This window comes from Acipenser ruthenus, chromosome 24 (genome assembly GCF_902713425.1).
Source record: "Acipenser ruthenus chromosome 24, fAciRut3.2 maternal haplotype, whole genome shotgun sequence".
NCBI classification, from domain to species: Eukaryota; Metazoa; Chordata; class Actinopteri; order Acipenseriformes; family Acipenseridae; genus Acipenser; species Acipenser ruthenus.
Genome location: NC_081212.1, coordinates 30,224,994 through 30,251,941, shown reverse-complemented (window position 1 = coordinate 30,251,941; position 26,948 = coordinate 30,224,994). Strand labels below are relative to the sequence as shown.

Sequence of the window (26,948 nt, the reverse complement as noted above, 5' to 3'; positions counted from 1 at the left end):
AAAAAATGAAAGCATGTGTGATGCTTATTTCCCTGCAAGCCCTTTTCTTTGCCCACTGGAGCACACAGCCTCTTATGGGGGTTTGGAACCGCAAATCACTGCATCTTAAACACACAGCTCTAGAGTCCGTAACTACAGCATGTACTGTACCGGTTATTGTGTGTGTTTTAATGAAGTCTGCTGCTGTACTTGTCTGGCTGTGAGCTTTTGCTTTACCAACAAACAAGGAATTAAACAAAACAAAAGCAGCTCCGTTCTCAGCCTGGCGTGAGATTGATTTTTTTTTTTTTATCTACAATGGGAAGTGCTTTAGACTGAACAACCTCAAGCTCCCTTCATCTTGTCACAGCTCTGCACTGTGATATAAAGTCTATTTCCTGTACATTGTCATTATTTTTTGTGTTTTATTTATTGTGATTATTATTATGATTTTAAGAATGTATTGGAAATGTCTTTGTTTTTGCACAGTGGTAAGGTTAGTCCGAGTCATTACAGTGGAAAACTGAACTGTGTTAAGATAAAACTTTTTTTTTTTAAATTAAAGAAAATTATCTTTATTAAAATCAACAGTTCTACTAAATGGCCACACGATGGCAGCATTGAATAAGGAATAGCAAGAGCTTCGTTCTGCCTGTCTTCATAAAGTGCACTGCCTGCTTTGCCCATTGTTGTAACCTGCTTGACAAAGCCACGCTGAATTAATCAGCTCACTGGGGGTGGGGGTGTGTCTATTTATTATTATTTTCTTAGCATGTGCCCTTATCCAGCGCGACTTACAATTGTTATAAGATATCACATTATTTTTTACATACAATTCCCCATTTATATAGTTGAGTTTTTTCTGGAGCAATCTAGGTAAAGTACCTTGCTCAAGGGTACAGCAGCAGTGTCCCCCCCACCTAGGATTGAACCCACAACCTTCCGGTCAAGAGTCCAGAGCCCTAACCACTACTCCACACTACTGCCCGTATTTGTTTGACTCTGTCAAAGATACAATAGAAGTGACTCTTTTATTTTAGCTATTTTCAAGGCAGTAATCACCTCCATGTTGTACAAATCATTAGTCCAGTTCAAGTCACAAATGAGTGTAGTGGTACAGCTGGTAGGATGGCTCAGTTGGTAGAGGACAGGGCCCTGATTCCCAGGGTTGGTGGTCCAAACCCCATTCACAATGCCTATTTTTCTGGGTTTTTTTTTTTTTCAAGTTGGTTAATTTGCCTTGTAGGCAATGTAAAACTAACATCAAGGACAGCTGCTAGGTGTCGCAGTGGGGTTGGTCCCTGTGCTTAAATGCTGTTTACCTTGAGAGACTGGGATCAAATCCAGGCTGCAGATTGAAATCGTCTGTTTTCACAGCACCTTGGAGTTTGAATCTGTTAAAGACACGATAGAAGTGACTCTTTTATTGGATATTTCCAATGATCTGCATTTTGTACAAATCATTAGTTAATGTACTGGAGGTCATTTGACAGCAGGAGAGAGCAGTTGTCTGGCTGCCTCAATTGGTAGAGCACTGGACTCTGATTTCCAGGGTTGTTGGTTAATCTGTCGATTTAAAAAATATTGTTAAATGTACCTTTTTATCAGGTTTATAAGGTTTGGCTTTGAATCCAGTTTGTCACAAATGAAACGAATCTGAGAATCCCCTTAGCCCCCAGGTCCACACCACACAATGTAATAATGTGTTTCACGCAGCAGGAGAGCCAGTCAGCTGGATAGCTCTGTTGGTAGAGCAGCAGGAGAGCCAGTCAGCTGGATAGCTCTGTTGGTAGAGCAGCAGGAGAGCCAGTCAGCTGGATAGCTCTGTTGGTAGAGCAGCAGGAGAGCCAGTCAGCTGGATAGCTCTGTTGGTAGAGCAGGGGACTGTGATTCCCATGGTAGCGGGATGAAACCCTTGCTAAGGGTATGTGTTTCATTTTCATTTCAAACACTTTGCCCATTTTGATAGACTTGGGTTTACATAACAGGACATGGTTTCATACAAATAATAATATAAAGAGGGTGATATAAGGGCTTCTCTGCAATGCCGGCTTGTCACAAGCAGACAGGTGGTGCAGTGGGCTAGTTCACTGGTATGCTGTGTTGGTTGCTGTGTTGGTTGCTGTGGGGGACTGGGTTCAAATCCAGGTGCATTTCTCCTTTGTTTTCAAAGACTTGGTTAATTTCTTATATAAGGCAATGAAAAAGCAGACTACTCCGTGGAAGTGAGATGGGTTGGAATCCATTTCAAGTCACAAATGAAACGAAGCTGTGAATCACATTAGCTCCAGGTCCACACCACACAATATAATAATGTGTTTCACGCAGTAGGAGAACCAGTCAGCTGGATAGCTCTGTCAGTAAAGCAGGGGTTCCCACGGTAGCGGGTTCAAGTATATTCTTCTTCATATAAATTCATTTTGACCTTTTGTGAGCTTGGTTTTAAATCCATTTTGTCACGTGTCTCTCTCAAGCTGTTTATGGCTCCCCAGGTCTACATCACAACATGTAATAATGCTTTGACCAGGCCCCTTCATAAGCAGGCTGGATAGCTCACCTGTAGAGTGTGGGATTCTGTTTCCTAGAATTCTGGGTTCAAACCCACCAGGTGTTGATTGCATGTGTATATTCCTCTTTTTCTCTTCAAAAATGTTCTCCTTATTGATAAAGCAAGTGCCACGAAAGCGGGCAAGGTGGTCCAGTTGTCTGATCTGGTGTCCTCAAATGCAGGAAATGAGCCCCAATGTATTTATTGTACACAGAATGGATTGAAGCCGTGCTGTGCAGCTCAGCGTGGTGTTCGGCAGCTCTCTGGCTGGCTGGCTCGGTATATGAATTGAAGCCGTGCTGTGCAGCTCAGCGTGGTGTTTGGCAGCTCTCTGGCTGGCTCTCTGGGTATATGAATTGAAGCGTGCTGTGCAGCTCAGCGTGGTGTTCGGCAGCTCTCTGGCTGGCTCGCTCGGTATATGAATTGAAGCCGTGCTGTGCAGCTCAGTGTGGTGTTCGGCAGCTCTCTGGCTGGCTCGCTCGGTATGGTTTGGATTCAGGTTTTTGTGTGATTCTCAGCACTCTGGCTGGCTCAGTATGGTTTTGGACGTGCATTACCTCTTTCCGTCGCTGGGTGGAGTCTTGAGCATACATTCATCAGTAGGAGGTCATGAGATTTCAGAATCCATAACCTCCTACTGCTGCAAGTATGCCTAAGTCGTTTTTCATTCATTTCACACTGATTTTATTATTTTGTATTTAGTGCGTTTCAATGTTGTATTTTTTTTTTGTCAAAAAACAAAGTGACATTTTCATGAAATACATTTACATTTAAAAAAAAAGTTAAAAAACACGCCGACCAGTGGAGTAACGAGGAATTGCATGCTTCTCTTGTGTGGGTTACACTTTCATTACACTACTTTCATTTTTAAAGAGTGAACCTTATAGACAATGTCACACACGATCCCACCTTAAGCCGATAGATAGCACAGGAGTCTGGTTGGCTAGGTTTGCATCAATGTGATTATTGGTGGACAGGGTTCAAACCTTGGCAGAAAAATGCAATGTGATGTTAAATGCCTTATTTTTTACATTTATTGTTCCAGAATCTTTGATGTAATGTTAAAGGTAAACTCAGCAGGGGGTCTGAGCTGCTGGTCTATTTCAGCATCCTTGCAACCCCTCAGCTGCACTCATGAAGAATTCAAATACTGGGGAGCATCTGAGGTGCTTTGAGAGCTTTCTGATTGGTGTAGTTGGTAGCGTATCGGCTTCAGATTCTCTTAACAGCTGTTTCAAGTCCCACATGAAACACAAGTTATGTTTTTTTTCCCCTCATTTTCAGAAATATTGTTTCATTTACCTTATAGAGCTGCTGTATAATAGGGTTTGGTTTGATAATCCCTCCTCTCTTCAGTGGCATGCAACTCTGCATGCGTGTGCAGTCTCTGACAAGGGAAGTGAATCTCATATACCAGGTTAGAGTGCTGGTTTGTCACAAGCAGCCAGGTGGTGGAGTGGGCTAGTTCACTAGCTTTGCCTGCCTTTCACCTTGGAGGTCTGGGTTCAAAGCCAGTTCACAGGACAAGTGAACTGAGTTTAAAACCAGACCCACAATTCAATGGCACAGCATGACTGGTGTTCTCTGATTAAGAGACTTAAAAAAATAATTGATAAATAAGCCCCAGCGTTGTGTTTGAAGTCTTGTGTTGTGTGCTTGTTTTGTTTCTCCACGGCGTCTGTTTGTTTGAATCTGTCAGATACAACAGAAGTGACTCTTTTATTGGATATTTTCAAGGCAGTAATCACCTCCATGTTGTACAGATCATTAGTCCAGTTCAAGTCACAAATGACTGCAGCAGTACAGCTGGTAGGATGGCTCAGTTGGGAGAGCACAGGGCCCTGATTCCCAGGGTTGGTGGTTCAAACCCCGTGCAACGTGCATGTTTTTCTTTTTTTTTTTTTTCAAGTTGGTTATTTTACCTTGTAGGCAATGTAAATCTAACTTCAGGGACAGCTGCTTGGTGGTGCAGTGGGGTCAGTCCCTATGCTTAAATGCTCTTTCCCTTGAGAGACTGGGATCATATCCAGGATACAGATTGAAATCTTCTGTTTTCACAGCACCTTGTAGTTTGAATCTGTCAAAGACATGATAGAAGTGACTCTTTTATTGGATATTTCCAATGGAGTGATATACATTTTGTACAAATCATTAGTTAATGTACTGGAGGTCATTTGGCAGCAGGAGAGAGTAGCTCTCTGGTTAGCACAGGTGGTAGAGCACTGGACTCTGACTTCCAAGGTTGTTGGTTCAAGTCACATGTAAAGCACAAGTGTTAATCTATTGATTTCAAAAATATTGTTAAACTTACCTGTTTATAAGGTTTGGTTTTGAATCCAGTTCATCACAAATTAAACAAAGCTAAGCATCACCTCTTAGCCCCCAGGTCCTCACCACACAATGTAATAATGTGTTTCAAACAACATCAGCACCAGTTGGCTGGATAGCTCTGTTGGTAGAGCAGAGACCCGTGATTCCCTGGGTAGCGGGTTCAAACCCGGGGCAGGTGTTTCCTTTTCATTTTCAAACACTTTACCTATTTTGATAGACTTGTGTTTACGTAACAGGACAAGGGGTCAGTGGTCTAAGCATACAAATAATATAAAGAGGATGATATAAGGGCTTCTGTGCAAAGCTGGGTTGTCACGAGCAGACAGGTGGTGCAGTGGGCTAGTTCACTAGCATGCTGTGCTGTTCACATTGGGGGACTGGGATCAAATCCCGGTGAATTCCTTGTTTGTTTTCAATGACTTGGTTAATTTCTTATATAAGACAATGAAAAAGCAGACTACTCCGTGGAAGTAAGATGGACTGGGTTCAAATCCTGGCGAGTTCTTTGCTTGTTTCAAAGAATGTGTTAATTGAGCTCATATATAGTGTGAACCAAAGCTTTCCTGTGGGAGCTGGTGGCGCAGTGGCTATGCTGATGGCCTTCTCTCCCTGAAGACGGTGGTTCGAATCCTGGTCCCGGAGGCGAGTTCCTGAGGTAAGTAATGCTGTTGGTTGTGAGTCGTGGTGGTTGTAAATCTGAGTGTTGACTAAGTAATGATGCAGGTTGTAACTAACGATGTTGGTTGTGTCTCCACAGACGGAGGAGGGCAATGTGCCCGGAAGAGGATGAAGAGGGGGCTGGGGCCCCCGGCCGTGGGGGGAGTGGAAGATGGGGGTGTTGGTACCAGAGAGGAGGAAAAGAAGGAGGTGGTGTAAACATGGGGGAGCGGGGAGCAGGCAGGGATATTCCTTTTGCCCTGCCATCTGACAGGGAGCGTTAAAGATATCTTATGTCCTATAATCATCTCTAGAGCTCAGCTGATCGGGCCCATTGCAGGGCAAAAGGGGCAAGGTAACATACATCCCTGCCTGCTCCCCCATGTTTACACCTCCTGCTGCTTTTCCTCCCCCCGTGGTACCAACACCCCCGTCTTCCACTCCCCCCGCAGCCGGGGGCCCAAGCCCCCTCTTCATCCTCTTCCGGCTCCTCTTCAGGGCACACGGCCCTCCTCCGTCTGTGGAGACACAACCAACATCGTTAGTTACAACCTGCATCATTACTTACAGTCAACACCCAGATTTACAACCACCACCATGACTCACAACCAACAGCATTACTTACCTCAGGAACTCGCCTCCGGGACCAGGATTCGAACCACCGTCTTCAGGGAGAGAAGGCCATCAGCATAGCCACTGCGCCACCAGCTCCCACAGGAAAGCTTTGGTTCACACTATATATGAGCTCAATTAACACATTCTTTGAAACAAGCAAAGAACTCGCCTGGATTTGAACCCAGTCCATCTTACTTCCACAGAGTAGTCTGCTTTTTCATTGTCTTATATAAGAAATTAACCAAGTCTTTGAAAACAAAGGAGGAACTCACCTGGATTTGAACTCAGTCCCCCAAGGTAAGCAGCACAGCATGCTAGTGAACTAGCCCACTGCACCACCTGTCTGCTTGTGACTGCCTTGTTGTCTAACCTTGTATATGAGGTTCACTTCCCTTGTCAGAGGTCGCACTGCAGGAGTTGAGAATCCTGGCGCTGACTGCACAGTTGCAGTCTTTCATGCCACTGAAGAGAGGAGGGATTATGAAACACCCCTGTTACACAGCAGGGCTCGGAGGTAAATACCAGGGATACCAGGTCAATGCTATGAGTGTTAACACTAATCATATATATAATAACTGTGTGGCTTCCAGAGGAACATGTGTTTTTTATATTGTGTTCCTCGTCAAGCTGTGGAATCTGAAGCTGCGCAGCAGAAATGATTCCACTTCCAGCAGGTTGACTTTGTGCAAAGTTTCTATTCTGATGTAAACTTTCATCCCCCCCGAGCACTGTACTGTCTCCACTAAATCATTATTACTGATGAACCAACGGGAGCGCCAAGCCTTCCTCAATAGGCAAAGCTAGCGCTGCTGTTCAGGGTGAGCGTGCCTCAGCACTGCCAGCAAGCACTCGGGCGCTGGGGAGCAAAGCAGCACAAGAGCCTGGATGTCTTGGCTTTGCGGGAGTGAAGGGAGCTCTGTGAACACTGTCCTGTCCTTTCTGCAGAGGAAACGGAAGATTAGCATGGAAAGCGACCCCTTAGAGGAAGGACAGCGTTCTGATCAAGGACAGGTGGAGGGCCATGAAAAGGCTTCAGAGGCTTCTACTCGTAGTTTAAAGTTTCAGCCAATAAAAGTGACACGTTGTGTGTCTGTATTGTAGCTGCAATTACTGCCTGGTGATTGAGAATAAATATGTATAGATCCCCTTTCAGGGCTTGTTGTGTGACAGGATGCTGCATGGAGCCATGAAGAAGGGAAACGCCCACACAGTATGTATTTCCAAACGTCCGGATTTATTAAAGAAAAAGGCTTGAAAGTAAAACAATCTCCCCTCTACGAGCAATGGTAATGGAAGGGCTGCAGTCCCCAGCAAAAACAACTCTGTTACCCACAAGCCTCCTGCACCAAACTGGGCTCCTTTTAAAATAGCAGAAAGTAGAAAATGTGGTTTGTCTTACCAAACACACACAATGCGAACAGTCAGTCAATATGTAGCGGTATTGTGAAGCGGGATGTGGGGCTGCTCAATGCCTTGCTCACTGGGTGTGCTTCTATTCTTTTAAACAAAGTAAGGAGAGGAGAGGAGAGGGGGAGGAGAGAGTAAAGAGGAGAGGAGAGAGGGGAGAGGGGAGAAGAGAGGGGAGAGGTGGAGAGGGCAGCAGCAGTATTCCTCGGTCCAGGAAGGACAGCTCCATGCACTCCACAGCCTCAGGGTGAAGCATGCGAGTCGCCAGCCGCTCCATATCATCCAGGCTCAACAAGCGCAGCCTCCGCTCGTAATCCTGAGAGAGAGGCAGAGGGAGAGACAGTCACAAATACACGCTGCTCTACACCTGCATTTCAGAGTGTGTGTGCTGCAGCTGTGATTGTGTGTGAGTCTCTGTGTCACTGTACAGCTGTGTCTGTGTGTGTCTGTATAACACTGTGCATGTGCTGCAGCTAGGATTGTGTGTGTAGCAGTGTTTATTGTGTTCAGGTTACCTTGTGTAGCTGCTCCAGACTCTCACTGTGTGTGTGTGTGTGTGTGTGTATAGCAGTGTGTGTGTTTATTGTGTTCAGGTTACCTTGTGTTGCTGCTCCAGACTCTCACTGCGTCGGCAGGGCTGAAGTGTTTGTTCAGAAGAGCAGGCAGGCTGTGCCACTGACCCGGGGTGGGGTGAGGCGAGGCGTGAGAGGAGGGGTTAGGCGAGGGGTGAGAGGAGGGGCGAGGGGTGACAGGAGGGTTGAGGCGATGGGTGAGAGGAGGGGTGAGGTGTGAGAGGAGGGGTGTGGCGAGGGGTGAGGTGTGACAGGAGGGGTGAGGGCGAGGGGTGAGAGGAGGGGCGAGGGGTGACAGGAGGGTTGAGGCGATGGGTGAGAGGAGGGGTGAGGTGTGAGAGGAGGGGTGTGGCGAGGGGTGAGGTGTGACAGGAGGGGTGAGGCGAGGGTGAGGGGTGAGGTCTGAGAGGAGGGGTGACACGGAGTGCTGTTCTTGCTCGGGTGACACTTTCTCTGTTGGGGGCGTCACAACGAGTTCAGCTTGGAATCGGGAGCGATGGAGTCGTGTGACAGTCTGTGCTCATCTGAGAGAGAGAGAGAGGGAGGGGGAGAAACAGGAGAGATTCAAGACCAGGTAGATTAACTCTTAGCTGCTGACTCGGTGTAATTTCATAACTTTTGTTACGATGACAAAACACGTCATATCTCTGCCGTCCAATCAGCAATTTTGTTTTTTTTAAAGTATGAGTCATAGCCATGATTACGGGGCTTGCCATGATACCATTGGTTTAGGGCTAGGGTGGGCGGGACATATAATATTTTGATTACAAGGGCGAGTCTCTGCTGGAGCCATTGTGACTGAGTGCACAGCAGAGTCAAAGCGCTGTATCTCCAGTTTTACAATCCCAAGAGTGCTAATCTACATATCATCTAAACGGGAGGTACTTGGGCTAATTAACCATATTGTTGTTGTTGTTTTTTTCAACTTGATATTGTTTTTTTGTGCTGAGTACATCTGCAGTGTTTATTTTTGTTTTGTTTTGTTTTCGCTGTGTCTCTTGTGTGTGCGCTTGCTTGCTGGGCAGGGCTAACTTCATGACTGCTGCAGACAAGAGGAGTTACTGTACCAACACCACGTTTTGTTTTGTTTGTTTGTTTTTTTAAACATCTTTCTTATAGTTAGTTTCACATACGTTTTTATTTTAGACTTGTTTTTCCTCAGGAGAGAAGGCAAAACTAACAGGTCTATCGCATGTGATGCAAAGTTAGGCGTTTGTGTACGTCTGTTTTACTTTTTCTAGTCGATTCATTATTTCTCTGTAGTCGTTATTGTTAATTAATTATGCATCTATTATTTTTTAACTTTTTATTCGATGTGTAAAAGAATGAGGAAAACACCTTGTTTAGTTTTTATTTTTACGTTGTGTATGTAGCCTATGTAAAAAACAAAGACATTTAGCTGTAGTTATTATTTAGCCATGTATTTTATTACTCGTTTACTGTGTGTAAACAGAAAACATTATTTAGCTGTTGTCACTATTATTATTTAGCCATGTATTTTATTACTTGTTTACTTTTTTATGTGTGTGAAAAAGGATGGAGCAGAATATTAATATTAGTATTAATATTATTATTATTAATTGGTATTTATTTTAATGTTTTATGTGGGTGTGTGAAAGCCAGAAAATGGATGCAGACAATCAGCTCTAGCATGTGGTTCAGTCACTGAAGAGGAGGAGGGCCCTGACTGAGGAAGAGATCGAGGGCATGTACGCCATGGAGGAGGACCTCCATGATGAAGAGCTGCTGCAGGAGGATGAGGAGGAGGAGGAGAGTGATCTGGAGGAGCCCCAGTCCAGCACTTCAACTGCAGGGTAGTTTTGATAATAAATATATACAGCACAATATGGAAGGTTTTATTTTTTTTGTCTCCCTCCCTCCCAAATAAAATTCTTAATTTCAGAGTTTTATTTGTAATATACTTTTTTTTCAAATAAAAAAATTAAACATTTTACTTGATAACTTGTGTGTTGTTTCTTTATTTTTGTACTGAAATATAATTGTATCTCAAACAGGGCAACAGTGTTTCCAGTCTCACTTTTTGCCAAGTTTTAACCCTGGTCAGCCTTTGCCATTTCGGAGGTTGATTTTTGTAAAATACTAGGCATTGCAAAACCTTATCTAGCTCTGCAACTGTTCAAGATATTTCAATTCTGATTTCAGATTTGAATTCCTTGGAAAATTGTGCAGCTACAATATACTCTAGTTTTTTTTTTAATATATATATAACTCTTGGAAAGAGGTTGAAATTGACCAATTTTTAAAAATATTATTTATTATTTTCCATATTTCGATAATTTTTTGGGAGGTGTAGCTCATATGAAAATAAAAATAAAATCACCCCACAACAAAATAAATTACATCAATGGAAAGATCTACTTAATGCCTTTCTGTAGGTGTATTGGGTTTTCATTTCTGATTTAAGGTTCCAAAACTACAAGTGTTTAAACAGAAAGGCATCATGTTTATGACCGGATATGTTTATTCCCCGTAGGCAGCATAGGGTTAAAACACTTCATGCAACTCAAAGATGATAAAAGATTGAAAACACTTTGTTTGCAGGTGTTACTGTTAATAGATATATGTAGAATAACATGCATCCTTTTTAACTGAGTGCTGAGCTGTGCTGTGCTGTGCTGTGCTGTTCAGCCTACCTGCCAGCGCCTTGCCTTTGTAGAGGAGTCCCTGTTGATTGACAGGTATGTTGAGCCTGTCAGAGACCAGACTCCAGACTGTGGAGACCTTCTCATCCTCACAGAACTGTCAAGAGACAATAACATACAGACACACACTGAGGGGATAAGCATTAAACACTAAAACTACATCTTCATCCTCACAGGACAGGCGAGAGACAAGAACACACAAACACACAGTGAGGGGATGAGCATTAAACACTGAAACTACATCTTCATCAGTACGCAAGCCTCGAGTGAAGCGACATCCCTCATCTGCCACCATGCAAATGCACTTACTGTAATTTCAAACGGGATTGAGATTATTATGCTCAAGAGCTAAAAGGCAGTAACAACGTGCGCTTAGAAATAATAAAACAATGTTTTTAAGAAAGCCCTCAGGACACGTGACGACATCCCCTCCTTGACAACGTCCTGTCCTCCTGTAGGAAGTGTCTCTTTACCTCAGCAATACCTGAGCTGGGAAGGTACACATTTTAAAGGGCCTTGGTTTGCAGCAATGCAGTTCAACCCACTCTGTGATGTTTTATGTTCGGTTATCAAACAACCGCTGACTTGCCCAATCGTAGAAAGTAGAAGTAGAAAATGTGGTTTGTCTTACCAAACACACACAATGCGAACAGTCAGTCAATATGTAGCGGTATTGTGAAGCGGGTTGTGGGGCTGCTCAATGCCTTGCTCACTGGGTGTGCTTCTATTCTTTTAAACAAAGTAAGGAGAGAAGAGGACAGGGGGAGGAGAGAGTACAGAGGAGAGGAGAGAGGGGAGAGGGGAGAAGAGAGGGGAGAGGTGGAGAGGAGAGGGGAGAGGGGGAGAAGAGAGGGGAGAGGGGGAGAGGGCAGCAGCAGTATTCCTCGGTCCAGGAAGGACAGCTCCATGCACTCCACAGCCTCAGGGTGAAGCATGCGGGTCGCCAGCGGCTCCATATCATCCAGGCTCAACAAGCGCAGCCTCCGCTCGTAATCCTGAGAGAGAGGCAGAGGGAGAGACACAGTCACAAATACACGCTGCTCTACACCTGCATTTCAGAGTGTGTGTGCTGCAGCTGTGATTGTGTGTGCGTCTCTGTGTCACTGTACAGCTGTGTCTGTGTGTGTCTGTATAACAGTGTGCATGTGCTGCAGCTAGGATTGTGTGTGTAGCAGTGTTTATTGTGTTCAATTTATCTTGTGTAGCTGCTCCAGACTCACTGTGTGTGTGTGTCTGTGTGTAGCAGTGTCTGTGTTTATTGTGTTCAATTTACCTTGTGTAGCTGCTCCAGCCTCTCACTGTGTGTGTGTGTGTCTGTGTGTGTGTGTGTATAGCAGTGTGTGTTTATTGTGTTCAGGTTACCTTGTGTTGCTGCTCCAGACTCTCACTGCGTCGGCAGGGCTGAAGTGTTTGTTCAGAAGAGCAGGCAGGCTGTGCCACACTGACCCGGGGTGAGGCGAGAAGTGAGAGGAGGGGTGAGCTGTGCTGTGCTGTTCAGCCTACCTGCCAGCGCCTTGCCTTTGTAGAGGAGTCCCTGTTGATTGACAGGTATGTTGAGCCTGTCAGAGACCAGACTCCAGACTGTAGAGACCTACTCATCCTCACAGACCTGTCAAGAGACAAGAACACACAGACACACAGTGAGGGGATGAGCATTAAACACTGAAACTACATCTTCATCCTCACAGGACAGGCGAGAGACAAGAACACACACAGTGAGGGGATAAGCATTAAACACTGAAACTACATCTTCATCCTCACAGGACAGGCGAGAGACAAGAACACACAAACACACAGTGAGGGGATAAGCATTAAACACTGAAACTACATCTTCATCAGTACGCAAGCCTCGAGTGAAGCGACATCCCTCATCTGCCACCATGCAAATGCACTTAGTGTAATTTCAAACGGGATTGAGATTATTATGCTCAAGAGCTAAAAGGCAGTAACAACGTGCGCTTAGAAATAATAAAACAATGTTTTTAAGAAAGCCCTCAGGACACGTGACGACATCCCCTCCTTGACAACGTCCTGTCCTCCTGTAGGAAGTGTCTCTTTACCTCAGCAATACCTGAGCTGGGAAGGTACACATTTTAAAGGACCTTGGTTTGCAGCAATGCAGTTCAACCCACTCTGTGATGTTTTATGTTCTGTTATCAAACAACCGCTGACTTGCCCAATCGTAGAAAGTAGAAGTAGAAAATGTGGTTTGTCTTACCAAACACACACAATGCGAACAGTCAGTCAATATGTAGCGGTATTGTGAAGCGGGATGTGGGGCTGCTCAATGCCTTGCTCACTGGGTGTGCTTCTATTCTTTTAAACAAAGTAAGGAGAGAAGAGGACAGGGGGAGGAGAGAGTACAGAGGAGAGGAGAGAGGGGAGAGGGGAGAAGAGAGGGGAGAGGTGGAGAGGAGAGGGGAGAGGGGGAGAAGAGAGGGGAGAGGGGGAGAGGGCAGCAGCAGTATTCCTCGGTCCAGGAAGGACAGCTCCATGCACTCCACAGCCTCAGGGTGAAGCATGCGGGTCGCCAGCGGCTCCATATCATCCAGGCTCAACAAGCGCAGCCTCCGCTCGTAATCCTGAGAGAGAGGCAGAGGGAGAGACACAGTCACAAATACACGCTGCTCTACACCTGCATTTCAGAGTGTGTGTGCTGCAGCTGTGATTGTGTGTGCGTCTCTGTGTCACTGTACAGCTGTGTCTGTGTGTGTCTGTATAACAGTGTGCATGTGCTGCAGCTAGGATTGTGTGTGTAGCAGTGTTTATTGTGTTCAATTTATCTTGTGTAGCTGCTCCAGACTCACTGTGTGTGTGTGTCTGTGTGTAGCAGTGTCTGTGTTTATTGTGTTCAATTTACCTTGTGTAGCTGCTCCAGCCTCTCACTGTGTGTGTGTGTGTCTGTGTGTGTGTGTGTATAGCAGTGTGTGTTTATTGTGTTCAGGTTACCTTGTGTTGCTGCTCCAGACTCTCACTGCGTCGGCAGGGCTGAAGTGTTTGTTCAGAAGAGCAGGCAGGCTGTGCCACACTGACCCGGGGTGAGGCGAGAAGTGAGAGGAGGGGTGAGCTGTGCTGTGCTGTTCAGCCTACCTGCCAGCGCCTTGCCTTTGTAGAGGAGTCCCTGTTGATTGACAGGTATGTTGAGCCTGTCAGAGACCAGACTCCAGACTGTAGAGACCTACTCATCCTCACAGACCTGTCAAGAGACAAGAACACACAGACACACAGTGAGGGGATGAGCATTAAACACTGAAACTACATCTTCATCCTCACAGGACAGGCGAGAGACAAGAACACACACAGTGAGGGGATAAGCATTAAACACTGAAACTACATCTTCATCCTCACAGGACAGGCGAGAGACAAGAACACACAAACACACAGTGAGGGGATAAGCATTAAACACTGAAACTACATCTTCATCAGTACGCAAGCCTCGAGTGAAGCGACATCCCTCATCTGCCACCATGCAAATGCACTTAGTGTAATTTCAAACGGGATTGAGATTATTATGCTCAAGAGCTAAAAGGCAGTAACAACGTGCGCTTAGAAATAATAAAACAATGTTTTTAAGAAAGCCCTCAGGACACGTGACGACATCCCCTCCTTGACAACGTCCTGTCCTCCTGTAGGAAGTGTCTCTTTACCTCAGCAATACCTGAGCTGGGAAGGTACACATTTTAAAGGACCTTGGTTTGCAGCAATGCAGTTCAACCCACTCTGTGATGTTTTATGTTCTGTTATCAAACAACCGCTGACTTGCCCAATCGTAGAAAGTAGAAGTAGAAAATGTGGTTTGTCTTACCAAACACACACAATGCGAACAGTCAGTCAATATGTAGCGGTATTGTGAAGCGGGATGTGGGGCTGCTCAATGCCTTGCTCACTGGGTGTGCTTCTATTCTTTTAAACAAAGTAAGGAGAGAAGAGGACAGGGGGAGGAGAGAGTACAGAGGAGAGGAGAGAGGGGAGAGGGGAGAAGAGAGGGGAGAGGTGGAGAGGAGAGGGGAGAGGGGGAGAAGAGAGGGGAGAGGGGGAGAGGGCAGCAGCAGTATTCCTCGGTCCAGGAAGGACAGCTCCATGCACTCCACAGCCTCAGGGTGAAGCATGCGGGTCGCCAGCGGCTCCATATCATCCAGGCTCAACAAGCGCAGCCTCCGCTCGTAATCCTGAGAGAGAGGCAGAGGGAGAGACACAGTCACAAATACACGCTGCTCTACACCTGCATTTCAGAGTGTGTGTGCTGCAGCTGTGATTGTGTGTGCGTCTCTGTGTCACTGTACAGCTGTGTCTGTGTGTGTCTGTATAACAGTGTGCATGTGCTGCAGCTAGGATTGTGTGTGTAGCAGTGTTTATTGTGTTCAGGTTACCTTGTGTAGCTGCTCCAGACTCTCACTGTGTGTGTGTGTGTGTGTGTGTATAGCAGTGTGTGTGTTTATTGTGTTCAGGTTACCTTGTGTAGCTGCTCCAGCCTCTCACTGTGTGTGTGTGTGTCTGTGTGTGTGTGTGTATAGCAGTGTGTGTTTATTGTGTTCAGGTTACCTTGTGTTGCTGCTCCAGACTCTCACTGCGTCGGCAGGGCTGAAGTGTTTGTTCAGAAGAGCAGGCAGGCTGTGCCACACTGACCCGGGGTGAGGCGAGAAGTGAGAGGAGGGGGTGAGCTGTGCTGTGCTGTGCTGTTCAGCCTACCTGCCAGCACCTTGCCTTTGTAGAGGAGTCCCTGTTGATTGACAGGTATGTTGAGCCTGTCAGAGACCAGACTCCAGACTGTGGAGACCTTCTCATCCTCACAGAACTGTCAAGAGACAAGAACATACAGACACACACTGAGGGGATAAGCATTAAACACTAAAACTACATCTTCATCCTCACAGGACAGGCGAGAGACAAGAACACACAAACACACAGTGAGGGGATGAGCATTAAACACTGAAACTACATCTTCATCCTCACAGGACAGGCGAGAGACAAGAACACACAAACACACAGTGAGGGGATAAGCATTAAACACTGAAACTACATCTTCATCAGTACGCAAGCCTCGAGTGAAGCGACATCCCTCATCTGCCACCATGCAAATGCACTTAGTGTCATTTCAAACGGGATTGAGATTATTATGCTCAAGAGCTAAAAGGCAGTAACAACGTGCGCTTAGAAATAATAAAACAATGTTTTTAAGAAAGCCCTCAGGACACGTGACGACATCCCCTCCTTGACAACGTCCTGTCCTCCTGTAGGAAGTGTCTCTTTACCTCAGCAATACCTGAGCTGGGAAGGTACACATTTTAAAGGGCCTTGGTTTGCAGCAATGCAGTTCAACCCACTCTGTGATGTTTTATGTTCTGTTATCAAACAACCGCTGACTTGCCCAATCATAGAAAGTAGAAGTAGAAAATGTGGTTTGTCTTACCAAACACACACAATGCGAACAGTCGGTCAATATGTAGCGGTATTGTGAAGCGGGATGTGGGGCTGCTCAATGCCTTGCTCACTGGGTGTGCTTCTATTCTTTTAAACAAAGTAAGGAGAGAAGAGGAGAGGGGGAGGAGAGAGACACAGAGTCACAACTACACGCTGCTCTACACCTGCATTTCAGAGTGTGTGTGCTGCAGCTGTGATAGTGTGTGCGTCTCTGTGTCACTGTACAGCTGTGTCTGTGTGTGTCTGTATAACATTGTACATCTGCTGCAGCTAGGATTGTGTGTGTAGCAGTGTTTATTGTGTTCAATTTACCTTGTGTAGCTGCTCCAGCCTCTCACTGTGTGTGTGTTTGTGTGTGTCTGTGTGTGTGTGTGTATAGCAGTGTGTGTGTTTGTGTTCAGGTTACCTCGTGTAGCTGCTCCAGACTCTCACTGCGTTGGCAGGGCTGAAGTGTTTGTTCAGAAGAGCAGGCAGGCTGTGCCACACTGACCCGGGGTGAGGCGAGGAGTGAGAGGAGGGGTGAGGCGAGGGGTGAGAGGAGGGGTGAGCTGTGCTGTGCTGTTCAGCCTACCTGCCAGCGCCTTGCCTTTGTAGAGGAGTCCCTGTTGATTGACAGGTATGTTGAGCCTGTCAGAGACCAGACTCCAGACTGTGGAGACCTTCTCATCCTCACAGACCTGTCAAGAGACAAGAACATACAGACACACACTGAGGGGATGAGCATTAAACACTGAAACTACATCTTCATCCTCACAGGACAGGCGAGAGACAAGAACACACACACACACACACACACACACACACACACACACACACGGTGAGGGGATAACCATTAAACACTGAAACTACATCTTCATCAGTACGCAAGCCTCGAGTGAAGCGACATCCCTCATCTGCCACCATGCAAATGCACTTAGTGTCATTTCAAACGGGATTGAGATTATTATGCTCAAGAGCTAAAAGGCAGTAACAACGTACGATTATAAACAATAAAGATGACCCCCAGTCAATATAGCCGGGGAAACCGCACCCTGCTGATCAGAGCTCACAAAGACAAACACATTATTAAAATCCACTCAGCAAACAGTCACAAGCGGGTCCGGACGGCCATTTGTTATTAAAAATGCGGGATTCAAAAACAACCGCTGCACTGAATAATAAACAAAGTAAACGAGATGCACTCACCTGGTTTAACGAGCGCTGTCCCTCGTAGTCTGTGTAAAACAAGAGCAAACGCCTCCTCACATGGCGTCCTTCTTCCACAAACTTATCACATGAAATAAAGTCGTTTCACACAGACATGACATGACAGTGATTAACTTATTGCAAACACCCGTATATACTTTTAGATACATTTTAAACCGCTATAAAAGAGAACTACAGTTGATTCCTTCAGGCACGTTCCGGTTTAGAATCGTTGTTTTCTTTGGTTATTTCGAAACTGCCCGTTTTAAAATATGACTGATAGTAAAACAATTCTTCACTAAAAGCATGAAAATATAATATTATTAAAATACTGACGTGGACACGTGTACTAAAAAAAATGTTTTATTAATAATAAATGTATATTTTTAAACAGGTGCGCACCTTGGACAGCTATAGGGTCTATACAAATTAGGTAACGCATTTCTAACTTTTGATTCGCTAACTGCGTTCGCCAATCAGAAGTCATTTAATTTGTGACTTGTCTTTTATCCAATCAGATTGTTTAGGACATGACGTCACCGTTCCACTTTCTCTCCACGAGAAAGCCACATCGGTAAGGAATTCATCAAATAATCTTCCAGCGCCTCCCGACTGCAGTACCGGTGCGTGTCCACTGGAGGGAGCCGAGCGCCTCCGTGGCGCCGGCTCCGCATGACTCGAGCGCGTTTGTGACGTCCCCGCCCCGATTGGCCCGTCTGTCGCTGTTTGTGAAGATAGCGTTCGCAGTTTTCACTGTGAACCTCTGGAGCTTGGGAAGGGAAACTGCCCGTGAAAGCTGAACGACCAAAACTGTGAAAAATGACATCGCTCTGATAAAAATACGAGACGCCCTACACAGCATGAGTCATAAATCACAGAAATCGTGATTCCTACAAACATCATCATCATTATCATAATAATAATAATAATACACGTCATTAATTCGGCTGCAGTGTTGCTAGGACTCCCAGCGTCACATTCCCCTCTGGCTGTAGTACCGGTGTGTGTCCACGGGAGGGGGCAGTGTGCCTCACTGCCTGCTTGCCTGCGCTTTGGCTCCGCACCCACTCAAAAACCTTTTTTAAAATGTATTTTGGAATCTGAATTTGGACGCGTGTATTGTTTTGAAGTCAGCAAACATTTGAATTGCAGATGAACGAGTGTAGCTGATGGAATTGCATTAAGTTTAACACAAAGAATCGTTCGTGTCAGTGCTTCACAGAGGGCTGTTTTAATATAACAGTTTTTTTAATTTGCAGACAGTTTGTGTGAACTCTATGGCGTTGGAGACAGGACGCTTCACGTGCTCCAGTTTACACGCAGTGACTGAAGAGGAGATGCGATGTACCGTTGCTTGTTTTAGACAATGGGGATGGGACTGAGCGCTTAAACACCGCGGGATTTAAATCAGCTGCTCCAAGTTTCAGCTTGTTATCAGAAAAATACACGTAGCTGCAAGGCTTTAAGCTGCAATGTTTTCTGATTAAAGCAACTCCAAATTTAAAGATATAATTCCTCCTTTCTGCTTCTAACTGCCTTGTACTTGTCCACTCGTACTTCTCCCCACACGCTGTCGCTGGGAAGCCTGGCTGCCTTTGTTTGTGTTTGTGCTGCGGGCTCCGCCCCTCCCACTTGTCCCAGAACGCCGCGGCATTTGATGAGTGCTAACTTATTTTGCTTCAAGTGGTTGAAATGAGTGCTAACTTATTTTGCTTCATAAAGTCAAATGAAACCTGCTGAATAATGTCACGTTAGCATACTGAATTATACACGGCTTGTAGGGTGGATTTTAAACAGCACAGTGCAGTTCTCCCAAATGTGTCGATGGATAGATGGAGAATGCTGCCCAGTCTAGAAACAAAGCATAATGTGTGTTGTTTTGGCCCAGAAACTAGTTGCTTAGCTTTTAAACCACCTTCTCTCTTTTTTCCTTCATTAAGGGTACACCATTTGTGCCCTAAACACCTGCCAGTTTAACTTAATTGTTCCCTAGCCTTTATTTACTGATTCATGTACTTAGTTTCTGCTTTCAATTGCTAGATGGCTCTCTATTCACTGATGAGTTTTTGCTGAGCTAATGCCCCTCTTCAGCTCATAAGCACTGGGCTCATGGTCTCCATTCATAATGTAATGTTGAACTAGGGGCTTTTCAAAAACATACCAGGTTTCCTTTAATATATGTGAGAGGATGTGGGTATCTGCCGATAGACGAGAGACACACAGGTTGGATTTGAAAGAGCGCTCAGGTGTCCAGGTTTTATTTACAATGCACAAGCAGTTCAAGTGGTAGGTGATCACCGCTAGGCTACCAGCAATGGTAATCCTCGTGCAGGAGGACATACACAAAAATACAAACAAAGCACTGTTCAGAACAACGACAAAAAAAACGCTACTCCCTGACATCTCCTCTCTTTACTTGGGTTGGATTCAAATCTCCCAAGATTTCCCCTATTCGTTCCAGTACTAGCGATCCTGGGTAACACACACAGTGAACAAACATCCAGTACATTTTCCCTTGTGTGTTTCTCACCCAGGTGGCATACCCACATAGTCGTGAGACTCCTACAGCACAGTCTGCTTTCCAGACAGTTTGTATCCCTGGTTGGAGAACAAAGGAACTGGCTGTGCAGCTCCTTTTTAAAGGCATGTGGCCAGGGCTAATTGAGAATCAGTACACATGCTTTTGAATTACCAAGGCATTCTACCACCCAGCCCTGCCACATTTAACACAAACTTGACTTTCAAATGAAACCCATTTGATTTATAAACTAAGCAAAAACACAACAGCCCACTATTTACAGGCACAGAGCCTCAGCCCTGCCACAGGACAGTATCTCTTTATTTTAAAGACATATTACTGCTGAGCCCTCACAGTGTTCACCCCTTCACAGCAATGGGAATAGGAAGAAGATCATTTAGAAACCAATACAGAAATTAAAAGCTTACTTTACACCTGGTTTGAAGTATTGTCAAAAATCTAAGCTAAGTATAGTATTGGTATCTTAGGGAAAGAACATATTATGGAAAAAGCCAGTGAAACAAAGTTAATGTGAGCAAGTTGTATGAGTGAGCTGATTGTACTGCACAGGGTTAGCTACTGTAGCAGTGGTAACAGGCAGGCAGATTGGAACATGCACAATCCATGCTGCCTAAAAACAAAGGCAACCACAGCTAGCATTAAGAGCATAAACAGGGAGATGTGTCATCCATTAGCAGCTTTAATAGCAGATGATTTGTAGCGCTTTGTCTCATTCTCTATCAGTCCTCTTTCTCCACCACAAAGTGGCCCCGGTCTTGTGAGTATGCTCTATTAAAAAGTCATTAATGCCAAGAGAAAGCAGTGCTTGCTTGACCCTCTCAGCAAAGGGAACCTGCTTAAATTGCATTATCCATCATAATTACAGCTACTGAACACTGCTTTCAGAAGCACGCAGACAGCACCCAACCAACTGTCAATACAGGGATTCTGAATGGAGAGGATGGAATTGAATAGTGCCTGGAAGGTATTAACACGGGAAGCCAGGAGCTCTGGAGAAGACCATTGATCACCTCTCAATGCTGCCGATTATCCATGCGAGGACATTCTGGTCAGTGGTGTTAACTTACTGGAGCCCTCAGAAACCCTGAGAGAGGCAGCAGATATGAGATCAACAGTGATGACAAGCCACTCAGAAACCCTGAGAGAGGCAAGCAGATATGAGATCAACAGTGATGACAAGCCACTCAGAAACCCTGAGAGAGGCAAGCAGATATGAGATCAACAGTGATGACAAGCCACTCAGAAACCCTGAGAGAGGCAGCAGATATGAGATCAACAGTGATGACAAGCCACTCAGAAACCCTGAGAGAGGCAGCAGATATGAGATCAACAGTGATGACAAGCCACTCAGAAACCCTGAGAGAGGCAAGCAGATATGAGATCAACAGTGATGACAAGCCACTCAGAAACCCTGAGAGAGGCAAGCAGATATGAGATCAACAGTGATGACAAGCCACTCAGAAACCCTGAGAGAGGCAGCAGATATGAGATCAACAGTGATGACAAGCCACTCAGAAACCCTGAGAGAGGCAGCAGATATGAGATCAACAGTGATGACAAGCCACTCAGAAACCCTGAGAGAGGCAAGCAGATATGAGATCAACAGTGATGACAAGCCCCTCAGAAACCCTGAGAGAGGCAGCAGATATGAGATCAACAGTGATGACAAGCCACTCAGAAACCCTGAGAGAGGCAAGCAGATATGAGATCAACAGTGATGACAAGCCCCTCAGAAACCCTGAGAGAGGCAGGCAGATATGAGATCAACAGTGATGACAAGCCCCTCAGAAACCCTGAGAGAGGCAGCAGATATGAGATCAACAGTGATGACAAGCCCCTCAGAAACCCTGAGAGAGGCAGCAGATATGAGATCAACAGTGATGACAAGCCCCTCAGAAACCCTGAGAGAGGCAGCAGATATGAGATCAACAGTGATGACAAGCCCCTCAAAAACCCTTTTCACATACCATGTACCCTATTTGATTGTCAAATACTACATGGAAATAATAAACTAAACCATTATAATTGAATTACTCACCATGGGAAGAAGATACATTCTTTTCTCTTAGTTAATGTTTAGTTAAAAGACGGATATGCCCACTTCTGATTAGTCTGAATAAGCAACCATCTTTATTGACTCCTGTGTCAGCACTCAGGTTATTGATTGCTGTAGCCAATCAATTCATTGGAGAGTTGCTTATAATCATTTTAAAGCACAAACTCCAAGTTAGAGACTAAAGCAATTCATCAACGTTAATTTCTACAAAACAAAGGTAAGCAATATGTTGTTATTCTCGCAGACCATCAATGGAATGTTCCACACAATTCTACTCTATTTGGGTGCCGGCTACAGAAGAGACGAGATTCGTTCTGCAAACTGCAACCCTTCAACTCATGAAAGAGTGCTTAATGTGCTGCACACACAATGATGTCTGCATCATAAACATAGATTCAACTTGCCAGCAGCAATCTCATAGCATGTCTTCTTTCTGAGTAACCGAGTCATTAAAGATGACATCATGTCATCAGAGAACAGGCAGCCCAGCCCAAGAAATAATGGAAAACATCTTCTTTAAACCCTCAGCTCCGAGTTCAGAGAATAAGCATCGGAACATGGGTGACTTAGAGGAGCACTTTGCAGGTCATTAGACACCAAAGGAAATTGTGTTTGTAACCTTAAGCTGTACATTTTATTTTACTGAATATGTTTGATTGATGTGGTCTGTAACTGTCAACTAGTATCACCTAATGAAGAGTTGCCTACAGACAATAGTGGTGCTAATATAACACTACTGCATAGCTGTCTTACTGTAGTGATTTGGAGTTTGTCATAAAATGAAATACCTCCAGATTCATGTGAAGCCATCTTGATGTACATGTAACACAATAAAATAAAAAGGTCCTTATGTACCCTTCAACAGCAGAACCTCAGTTCATTAAAACAAGAACAAACTTCAAAGCTGTTTTGTTACATCAGAAGACGTTCACATGTCAAATAGTTGAGGTATTTGGGGACCGTTTCACAGCAGGATTATCCATTTTACTTACATTTGTTCCTGCATTCCTCTAATCTTTTTCCTCTGTGTATGTTTTGTGGAAGGAACATTTCACCCCTAACCTCCATCTTGTGCAGTGCATGAGTATTTCCACTTTTCCTGGAAGGAAAGTAAATGCCTGCAGCATATATAAACACAAACCCACAAGCCTCCTATAAATACCACCAAAGAGTTTGGATTGGCCAGGGATGTCCCACACATTAGTCCTGTGCTGTGTTCTGGCACCCTGGAGTCTCATTTAGCTTGCAGTCAACACAGAGCTGAAGTAAAGTCATAAGAATGACCACAAATGCATTAAAAAAACACTGGCACAGAAATACTGGAAACCACTGACTCCTGGAACAAAAAGACAGCACTTATGAAGCCATTCTGTTTAAAACTGCACCCAACATAACGGCTTGGTTGGGTCAAAGGTGCTCATGTGCATTTTTGGTGGTATAATGCATTAATGACATTAGCAATTCTACATTACCTTGCGAGCACAGAAGGGTACAGAACATTTTGTAGCGCTAATGCATTAACTGGATTAAATGGAATCTACTGTAATTCTGGGCAGGGCTTTCAGTGAATAAAAGACATAACATGTGCTTTCATGTGTTGTGTGTTTTCTATTGGGTGCTTTATTTAATTACTTTATACAATAACAAACTATATAACACTTTTTTTGTTGGGATGGCCAAAACATTACACAATCTAAATCTTTAAATGAATGGTGTGGATTGTGCTCTGTTCACACATCAACACATCTCCGATCTCCACATCTTCCCCTCTGTAACAGGGCTGTTGTTATCAGCATCTGCTGATAGAGTGGAGAGACACAGGGGTTGTATTTGAAATCACTGCTCAGACATCCAGTTTTTATGGACAATTTACACTCAGCCACATGCCAGTATCAGCAATGGTAGAGCACGGTCACATACACAAACTGGAGTGCAAACAAAAGAATTACAAACATGCCAAACAAAACACTGTTCAAACACAACTAGAAAGCAAAAGTTGTCGTTCAGGCGGGCGAGCGCTGCTCCCACTGTAAGGGAGGTCCCGCTCCAGGAACCTTCTACACTAACTACTAAATGATACTGTTGTGGGATTCAAATGAAACAGATTTTATTTCTAAACTAAAGCAAACCACCCTATTTACACATGCAGGGTCTCAGCCCTGCCACACCCGTCTTCAACAACTGAAAGGAGAGATAATTTAGCAGCAGCAGCAGCAGCGTACTGCTTTTGAAATGACTCAGAAACAGGGATTCAGGGTTCTACTCCCTTGTGAGTTCTTATCTAAATGACAATAATACAATGCTTTGTCACCCAAATAAACCAAACTCTGAATCACATTTGCACTGCTTTTGGATAATGTTGCTTTTTCAACTTGAAAGTATAATCTCCATTTGGATCAGTATTTGGATCAGATCAGTATGGAGATAAATTCAGATAAATACACATTTGCCAGAGTAACGTAATTCTTACCAGCAAACCACTATCATTGTTATGTTACTTTTGGGAGTAATTGGCGTTTAGTCAGGGTGGTGTAAATGTTACAGCTTTATAATAAGCTGTCTATATACTATTAATTTAACAGCTCAGCTTGAGTAACCAGAGGGAACTGGGGGAGCAGCTTCCATTAGAGAAGTGGCTAATGGCCAGTGGCAGGCCTATTCATTAAATGCATAAAAGTATAAGAATGTGTAGTAAGATATTCACAAGTGCAATGTAACTGTATAGAATAGTCTCGATAGCTGCAGTTAGAATGGGGTTTCAGGTTGTGTCAGTACAGTATTCCACGGGTAAGCAGTTGGGATGAATTGGTCCTGCATTTCCAACATTATATTCCTGAACTTTGCCCAGCCACCCTTTATGGATTCCCCTCCCAGTGTCTTCTTTTCCCAGTCTTTGCTTTGTAATCTCTCTCTCATTCAGCTGTTCTACAGTTGTTTAAAATGGTTTTACTCTTCCACCAGACTTCAGATGTGTTCATGTTGTATCCTGTTGTTTCCAGTGCTTCAGGATCTCCTTTTCTGTGCCTTGTTTATTGTAATACTTACAGAAAGAGCTCATTTATAACTTCCACTGGGTTTAGTTTGTAGGTAAGTTAGTTAGTTACCTATTGGAACTTATTTGTAATGCACGCTCCCTGCCGTTGTGTTTAATATGGGACGCAGCAGGGAGTTATTGTTCATGAATGAAGTGCCTGGGAACTGATGGGAATCCAGTCTGCTGTGCTGCGCTCCCTTTTGAGAAGCCTGCGACATCATAGGTCAGAGTTAGGAAATAAAATAAAAGAAAGTGGCTCATTGGAAGCCGGAATGATCTATCATTGTCACCTATCATCTCTCATTAAGCACACAGCAATTATCTAAAGAGCCAATGAACAAGTCTTGTCAGAGAGCGTCATTGCACCATTGCCATTGGAAATGCAACACAATTCTAATTTATAACAATATGCTGGTGTTCCTAAAAATACTTAACCAACCATGTCTATGAATTGAAGGATAAATGAAAATGCCCAAGAGAACTAAATGCAGCTCTTTACAGAATTAATGTTCCAGTCATTCAAAACAAAAGATAAAAGCAGGCCTAACAGTGGAAGAACTGCTCCGTTACCTGACTTCTTGCATTAGGGTACTATGCTGTTCTCAACCTTGCACTGTAATCATTGGTGTTCTGTACAGTCCATTAACTGATAGACATCTACTAGCACAGGTATGAAAGAAATGTGTCTGTTACATGTACTGCCTTTGATTTGATCTCTGTTTGCACAGGGGTGATTAGGGAAGGGGGGTAAACAGGGACACCAAAACATAATAAACGCATCTCCAGCGGAGAAGTGAGTTATGTCTAGTAAATAGAAGTGTGGAGGAATGTATCCTGCAATAACTGAGCATTAGGATTAGCTGATGTATCCAAAGGGCTATCAGCCATTGCATTCCTCATCCACCCTTCTCCCGGAACTCAGCTCTCATCCAGCAGCCCTCCATCTCCTACTGTCAGGAACAACAGGAGCAGCAGACAGACCAGCCCACAAAGGGGCTGCTGAGTATCAATGCTGGCAGAGAGGACACTGCAGGTAAGGGCAGTGACCTGCTGAGTATCAGTGCTGGCAGAGAGGACACTGCAGGCAGGGGCACTGACCTGCTGAGTATCAGTGCTGGCAGAGAGGACACTGCAGGCAGGGGCACTGACCTGCTGAGTATCAGTGCTGGCAGAGAGGACACTGCAGGCAGGGGCACTGACCTGCTGAGTATCAGTGCTGGCAGAGAGGACACTGCAGGCAAGGGCATTGACAGGCCCAAGCCTGCTTTCTCACTTTCCTACCTCTCTTAGGTAAAGCAGGGTCCTGGAAGTAACGTAGATGCTAAAATACAAGGAGGTGTTTCATTAAAGTTGAAATGTTGTGTACAGTAGTAAAGACCCACCCTGCTTCCTGGTTTGAGCACAGCAATGTTCATTGTTTGTTTGTTTATTGTTTAGTTATTTTATTTTTGAAGTTTACAGCTGTCTTTGTTGCTGCTGTGCTTCTGTTTTTGACTTGTGAGAAGATTGGTCTCTTATAAACAAGCACTCCCTGTGGTCCCTTGCTTTGTGTACCCAGGATGAGATTCTCAGCTACTTGTCTGTCAAATAGTTTTTTTTGTCTTAGGAACCTCTTGGTAATAAACACAGACCTCTTCCATTCCATTTTCATTCCTTTTCCATTCCACTTCTATTTCATTTCCAATCCACTTCCATTCCACTTTCATTCCATTCCATTTCCATTGGCTTTGTGCTGAGTTACTTGAACACCTTCAGGAAGAGTTTGTTGAGTTTAAGGCCAAGCCAAACAGAGGATTGTGAGCTGTTCCAGGAGCAGAGGGTGTAGCAAAGTCACTGGCTAGCATTGCCTTTCTAAAACTCTTTAACTTGCTTTGTAACAAACCATTACTGTAGTTGCAGTTTATGTGCTGCTGCCCATAGACTGTTCCATTCAATCATTTC

The 26,948-nt window shown here is 44.6% G+C and overlaps 1 long non-coding RNA gene across 4 annotated transcripts; it reads right to left on the bottom strand.

Moving 5' to 3' along the window:
- Positions 1 to 7,343: 7,343 nt before the first annotated feature.
- On the bottom strand, positions 7,344 to 17,893 carry LOC131700650 (uncharacterized). Of its 4 annotated transcripts, XR_009308461.1 has the most exons (11): positions 17,379 to 17,893; positions 16,600 to 16,870; positions 15,315 to 15,567; positions 14,578 to 14,941; positions 13,722 to 13,968; positions 12,991 to 13,354; positions 12,135 to 12,381; positions 11,404 to 11,767; positions 10,764 to 10,869; positions 8,136 to 8,633; positions 7,344 to 7,853 (listed from the first exon to the last, which is right to left on the bottom strand). It is a non-coding gene; the product is annotated as an uncharacterized LOC131700650 (long non-coding RNA). The 4 variants fall into 4 exon arrangements; XR_009308458.1 differs by having other exon boundaries at positions 10,764 to 11,767; XR_009308459.1 differs by having other exon boundaries at positions 10,764 to 11,767; positions 16,765 to 16,870; positions 17,379 to 17,892.
- Positions 17,894 to 26,948: the final 9,055 nt, after the last annotated feature.